Below are 6,950 nucleotides of genomic sequence, written 5' to 3'. Positions count from 1 at the left end.
AAATTAAATTTCCGTCCACTCTTGAGAGATATTTCTTTTAATGGGTCTTGATTCAACTTAATAATTCAAATAAAAACAATTTTTTTTTCATTCAAAAAAGCTTTATTCAAAGTGCAATTGATAAATACTTACCATTTCCCAACCCATTAATTTAATTCACATACACAATCAAAATGGACTTGCATATATTTTATAGAAACCTAAACGTAGCTAATCAATCGATGAAGTAGAGCACGAGTTGTCGATCAGAAATATTGATTTTGATTCCGGCGAACACGAGAGTATTAAAAGAAGGAAATTGAAAGATAGAATGAGAGAAGAGAAGGAGATGAACTCTTTCACAGTAGTTTACTCGCCAAATTAGATAGAGGTTGCCCGAGAAATTTCACTCGTGCACTCTAAAACAGCTATCAATAAAAATTTGTTAGGCGACCCGAAGACTGACGTTCGCCAACGAGAGAAGCTCAAAACTCATCTGGTCCACTACAGAGTAAGAATTTTTATGCTTTCTAGAGCTCCAGAAGCACGAAGACACCAATTTGAAATTAAAAGTATTAGTAAACAAATTTCCCAATATGACTCAAAAATATTTCCCAGATATTATCGAAACCCGCTTCGATGAACTACTGAAGGCAGACAAATTAGACAAGGATATTAGCCAAGCTATCGAAGAAGTAAGAAGTCAAATTGAAATACTAAATGAGAGTGTAAGTGGAAAAGAAGTAGATGTGGGAGGAAAGAATAATTATGTAACGGGGGAGAGCAATGAAAATTCAAAAGAAGAAAAAAAAAGGAAATCGAAGGATCAGTAGCTTGATCAAATGAAATTTTAGACGAATTATCGTTGTATGAACAAGGGAAAAAGGAGATAGCAATTGAAATGGTCAAGCATTTGAAAGCGTTCGTAGCGTAGAGAAAGGGAAATTTTGATGGAAGAAAATTTGAGGAAGGAGGCAAGAGAAAAAATTGGAAGGAGGCAGAGACTGGAATCATTATTAATGAATTTAAACGAAAAATTGAAAATTTTGTCACAAACACCCAACAGTGACAGTTCGGGCTCATTTAACACGATAGATTATGAAAACGACATCGATGATTTAAGTAATAAAAAAATGGGAAAATTCAAACGTGAGGAGAAGGAAGAGGTAGCAAAACATCCTTCAGACTCGATCGAGAGTACCGAGTGTGAAAGCTTGAATGATAAAGCACTTAAAGACAGAAAGAAACAAAAAAAATTAAAGAGAGAGGGAATGTTCGTAGGATACGATCGCATAAAATAAGCGAACGTGGACGAAAAAGTTTGTCGTCAAACACTTTCGACGAAGAGTCCAGTATCGAATGCTCAGAATCGATAACGAGTGAATCCGATCCACGGGAGACTAAAATTAAAACAAGAAATAAAAGTAGAGCTATTAAAAGAGATAGTAGTTCATGGAAAAGGGTTCCAATTTCAGATTGGAAACTAAAACATGACGGAAGAGACAATGGACGTAAGTTGACAGAATTTTTGAAGGAAATCAAAATGAGGTCTAAGGCAGAGGAAACATCAGATCGAGAGCTTTTCAGGGGTGGCAATACATTTGTTTGCGGGGAGAGCCAAAGATTGGTACATCGATGCATCTGACAATCGAGAATTTCGAAATTGGGCTGAGTTGAAACGAGAACTGAAGAGAGAGTTTCTTCCTCCAGATCTCGATTTTCAATTGGAAATCCAGGCCACAAATAGAAGACAAATGCGCGGAGAAAGATTTGTGGACTATTTACACGACATGGCAAAATTATTTCAGTTCATGACTCGTTCCATTTCCGAATGAAGAAAATTCGAAATTATATGGCGGAACATGCGTTTTGACTACAAAAATGCCATGACAGGGGCAGGAATTAAATCATTAGCGAAATTGAAACGTTACGGTAGACTGGTCGACGAGAACAACTGGCTTCATTTCCAGCGTCCATCAGACAACCTAAATAAACCGCGTAGCAATCAGATAAATGAAATCTATTCCTCAAATCAAGCTGCCAATGACGGTAAAAATTTAAAAAATATCGAAAAATATAATATGCCAAATAAAAATAAGCAAAGCGCAATGATTAACGCAAGCGAGATAATCGACAAGAGCAAGGGAAAACAAATGTCTAACCATGATCCTATGGAAGGTTCAAGTAAAAGTACATTGCGTCAGGGAGTGGAACAATATAAACGTCCTTCAATAGGAACATGTTACAACTGTAGAGAGACCGGCCATCATTATGGAGAGCGCTCTCAAACCCGACGAAAATTTTGTCGCTTTTGTGGGCTAGCATATCTCGGCTATGTATTGTCGTCAGAAGGTCTAAGGCCAAATCCGGATCGGATCGTGGCAATCATCACAATCAATACGAGCGTTGCGCCGGTTCCTTGGCATGGCCAATTATTATAGGCGTTTTATACCTAATTTCAGTCAAAGAGCTGTGTCCTTTAACGAATCTTCTGCGGAAAAACCTGCAAAGATAAAATGGAACGAATTAGCGGAGCAAGCTTTCAGAAGCATAAAAGAATGCCTAATAAGCGCTCCAGCTCTATCAAACCCGAATTTTGACCTACCATTTCAAATTCAATGTGATGCGAGTGACACAGCCGTGGCGGCGATTTTAGTTCAAGAGCACGACAATGGAGAGAGGGTGATAGCTTATTTTTCCCAGAAGTTATCTCCAGCCCAACAGGCTTATGCAGCATCGGAGAAAGAAGGGCTTGCGGTGATTTTGGCCATTGATAAATTCCGGCCTTATATCGAGGGTACTCATTTCGTCATCGTTACGGAGATCGAGATTAAGCCGTTGGAGTATTGAGCTTCAAGCATATGATCTCGAGATCCGTCACATGCGGGGGAAGGATAACGTCATCCCCGACGCACTCTCGCGGGCTGTGGAGACTATCGATGCACGGGACAACTGGTATTAAAATTTATTTGAAAAGGTAAGAGCATCACCTGATGGTCTCCTAGATTTCAAAATAGAGAATGATATATTATATAAATTTATTCCTACTAAAACGGAAGTTCTGGACAGGGTTGCTGAAATTCGCCTCACGCAGCTCATTAACGTTCACCACCTGCGAACGATTCAAGAACGGAGACAGCAAAGCATGTAATGCCGGACGAGGCAAAAGCTATGCTTAATATGTGACTGCCTGAGCGACTCGCGAGAGAGAAGAGATCTTGCTTTTTCTTGCTGGTTGCTACTCCGCCGTGTGCCATTCTCTACCATTTCAAGAGCAAGTATCATCAGGCACGAATAGCGCTTACATTGAGTCAATTTTTGACTCACTGCGAGTCAAAATGCCAGCAATCATGAGTGCAAGTGTTCGAAATAAATTGAAGATAAAAATTAGCGGTGGGATGGAAGCAAATTTTTATTTTTCTGAAGTTAAGAAGTTTAATTGTCTCGTAAATATTGCCCTGATAAAAAGTGTGCGTTGAACATCACAAATTAGCTTAGAAAACTTTAAACGTAATATCATTACTTATCATTGGAAGATTGCGAAACGATTGGGTTGGATAAAAATTAAACTGATAGTCCACTTTAAAACGTCGTTTAAAATCGTATGCTAATGTACATATAATGTACTTCCTACTGCAATAAAACTAATTAAATCAGTTTATGCAGATTTCACCGAATACTATTCTCACGTTCGTACTTCGTGCTGCTGAAATTTTGGGGGCAAGTAATGGCAGATAGATTTTTAAAAAGCTGGAGTTGAATCACATATGGTGACCTGGGGACAATCACTATTGTAAAGTGAAAATTTTGCAGTTTATATGGCTTATATAAGAAATGAAACAAAAGAAATTATTTTCCATATAACAGATCGGCTGAAAAGTTCGTATCGTTTCTACGAGAGGGCGTCACTAGAATTAAATCGATACCATTTTCAGTTAGTACGAACCTTCAAAAGATACGTGTATAAATTTGACAGCTGTCTGATTATTAGTTTGTGAGATATTGCGTTTTGAGTGAAACTACTTTTGTTATTGTGAAAAAAAAAAATGAAAAAAAAAGGAATTTCGTGTGTTGATGAAACACAACTTTTTGATGAAAAAAAGTGCCGCCGATACCAAAAAAAGGCGGGTGGGTAATGTCAGAGACATATCTGGATGTCGTGAATACGAAAACAACTGACATGTTCCTTAACACTTCCGAATATCAATTAGTTGATCAATTGTATGAATTATGCAAGCATTCCCCTTTGCACATTTTTCGCAAAAACAAAGAAGGCTTCACTTTTTGTTGAGAGGCTTGTTTCTACCTGTTTTCGTTTGAAGCTTTTTCACTAATGGGCGGTCCTAACGGCTATAAAAATAGCCGCATTCAGAATTTTAATGTTGATTATTTCATTTCAGATTTGCATAATTTATTGAAACAAACTATTAATATGCTGAAGGGACTCGTTTCTTGCATTCAGAAAGGTCAAATTGCGTAATTCTCTACGACATTAAACTCTGGAACATTTTTCGCAAAAACAAAGAAGGCTTCACTTGATCTCGTTTACTGAGTTTCACACAGCGAAATGTGCACAAATCTAACCAAACTGTTCTAGATTTGCAGTAAACTGAGGATATTTCCCTACGATTTGCGAACAACAAATCCTAATAGTTTTTTAGAAAACTTTTACAGCCATTAGAACGGCTGATTTTGTGCAATGCTCTCCACCGTTGTTTTTTCACCAATGCTAATGACTGGCAGCTGTGACGTAATCGCTCTTGTCGAAAGCGAAACTAATTGTGCAGACGACCAAAACACATCTGCTCGCAGTGGCGATACAATCCAAACTAATTCAAGTTTTGTTGAGAGGCTTGTTTCTACCTGTTTTCGTTTGTAGCTTTATCACTAATGGGCGGTCCTAACGGCTATAAAAATAGCCGCATACAGAATTTTAATGTCGATTATATCATTTCCGATTTGCATAATTTATTGAAAGAAACTATCAATATGCTGTAGAGATTCGTTTCCAGCATTCAGAAGAGTCAAATTGCGTAGTTCTCTACGACATTAAACTCTGGAACATTTTTCGCGAAAAAAGGCTTCACTTGATCTCGATTACTGTACATTTCACACAGCGAAAAGTGCACAAATCTAACCAAACTGTTCTAGATTTGCACTAAACTGAGGATATTTCCTTTCGATTTGCGAACAACAAATCCTAATAGTTCTTTAGAAAACCTTTAGAGCCATTAGAACGGCTGATTTTGTGCAATGCTCTCCACCGTTGTTTTTTCCCAATGCTAATGACTGGCAGCTGTGACGTAATCGCTCTTGTCGAAAGCGAAACTAGCTGTGCAGACGACACAAAACACATCTGCTCGCAGTGGCGATTGAATCCAAACTGATTGAATTTTTGTTAAGTGATTTCCTTTTATGTGATTTCGTTTGTAGCTTTTTCACTAATGGGCGGTCCTAACGGCTATAAAAATAGCCGCACACAGAATTTTAATGTCGATTATTTCATTTCGGATTTGCATAATTCATTGAAAGAAACTATCAATATGTTGTAGGGATTCGTTTCTAGCATTCACAAGGACCAAATTGAGGAACTCACTGCGATATTCACCACTTTTCGGAACATTTTTCCCGGACGATTTGTTGTACAGCAGCAGATATTTTGTTCTCTTCCTTAGAACGCGTTCTGATTGTCTGGTGTTGACATGGATCAAATGAGACAGGTTTTTCAATAGTGTACTATTGAAATACTTCAATGCTTTTGCTATACAGGTTTAAATTGAAAAATTTCGATTCTATTGGTAGTTAGATTATATAAATCTTTTCACAGATCACTGAGCTATGAGCTTTAAAAATACGAGAAAGGCAAACGCGCCTTATGAATTATCCTTTTTGCTACTCGTTTATACCAAACATTTCAGAAAAGTTTAATTTTGAATTATTTTAGACTATGTCACACAACTGAAAATTTTATCATAAAATTGTGATCATATTTCCGATGGCATGTCGCAAGAATTATGTTGATTCATTAGATACAACAATAGATATTCACGATCAAAAACTTATCACTCTCTCAGATGGTAAATTTTGAAAAGGCACCCCATAGTAAAGTAAGTCGTATTCACGACAAAATGGCTTGATGAGTGTTATCCAGACTCTGCACCGGGCGAAGCAACAATTCGTAAGTGGTTTGCAAAATTTCGTACTGGTCATATGAGCACCGAAGACGATGAACGCAGTGGACGTCCAAAAGAAGCTGTTACCGATGAAAACGTGAAAAAAATCCACAAAATAATTTTCAACGACCGTAAAGTGAAGTTGATCGAGATAGCTGACACCCTAAAGATATCAAAGGAACGTGTTGGACATATTATTCACGAATATTTGGATATGAGAAAAAAGCTTTGTGTAAAATAGGTGCCGCGTGAGCTCACAATCGATCAAAAACAACAAAGAAAAACCAAGCTGAAATTGAACGAATTGGGCTTCGAATTGCTCCCTCATCCACCGTATTCTCCAGATTTGGCCCCCAGTGACATTTTCCTGTTCTCAGACCTCAAGAGAATGCTCGCTGGTAAAAAATTTAGAAGCAATGAAGAGGTAATCGCTGAAACTGAGGCCTATTTTGAGGCAAAGGACAAATCGTACTACAAAAATGGTATCGAAAAGTTGGAAGATCGCTATAATCGCTGTATCGCCTCTGATGGCAATTATGTTGAATAATAAAAACGAATTTTGGCAAAAAAATGTGTGTTTCTATTAAACGATACGAACTTTTCAGCCGAACTGTTATAACTGTAGCAACACTTTTGATATTCTTTCGGGTTGGTTTGATATCTATTTTATTTATGATTTTGAAAATGGACTGAAATATCTACAGTGATATTCTTTAAAATCACATAAGATTATGAATGATCATTCCCACGATTATCATCTATGCAGCAATTTTCACTATCAGATAATGATATTCAGAT

The sequence above is a fragment of the Malaya genurostris genome, chromosome 2 (assembly GCF_030247185.1).
Source record: "Malaya genurostris strain Urasoe2022 chromosome 2, Malgen_1.1, whole genome shotgun sequence".
Classification (NCBI taxonomy): domain Eukaryota; kingdom Metazoa; phylum Arthropoda; class Insecta; order Diptera; family Culicidae; genus Malaya; species Malaya genurostris.
The sequence above is the reverse complement of the archived record's forward strand: the minus strand, read 5'-3'. Positions refer to the sequence as shown.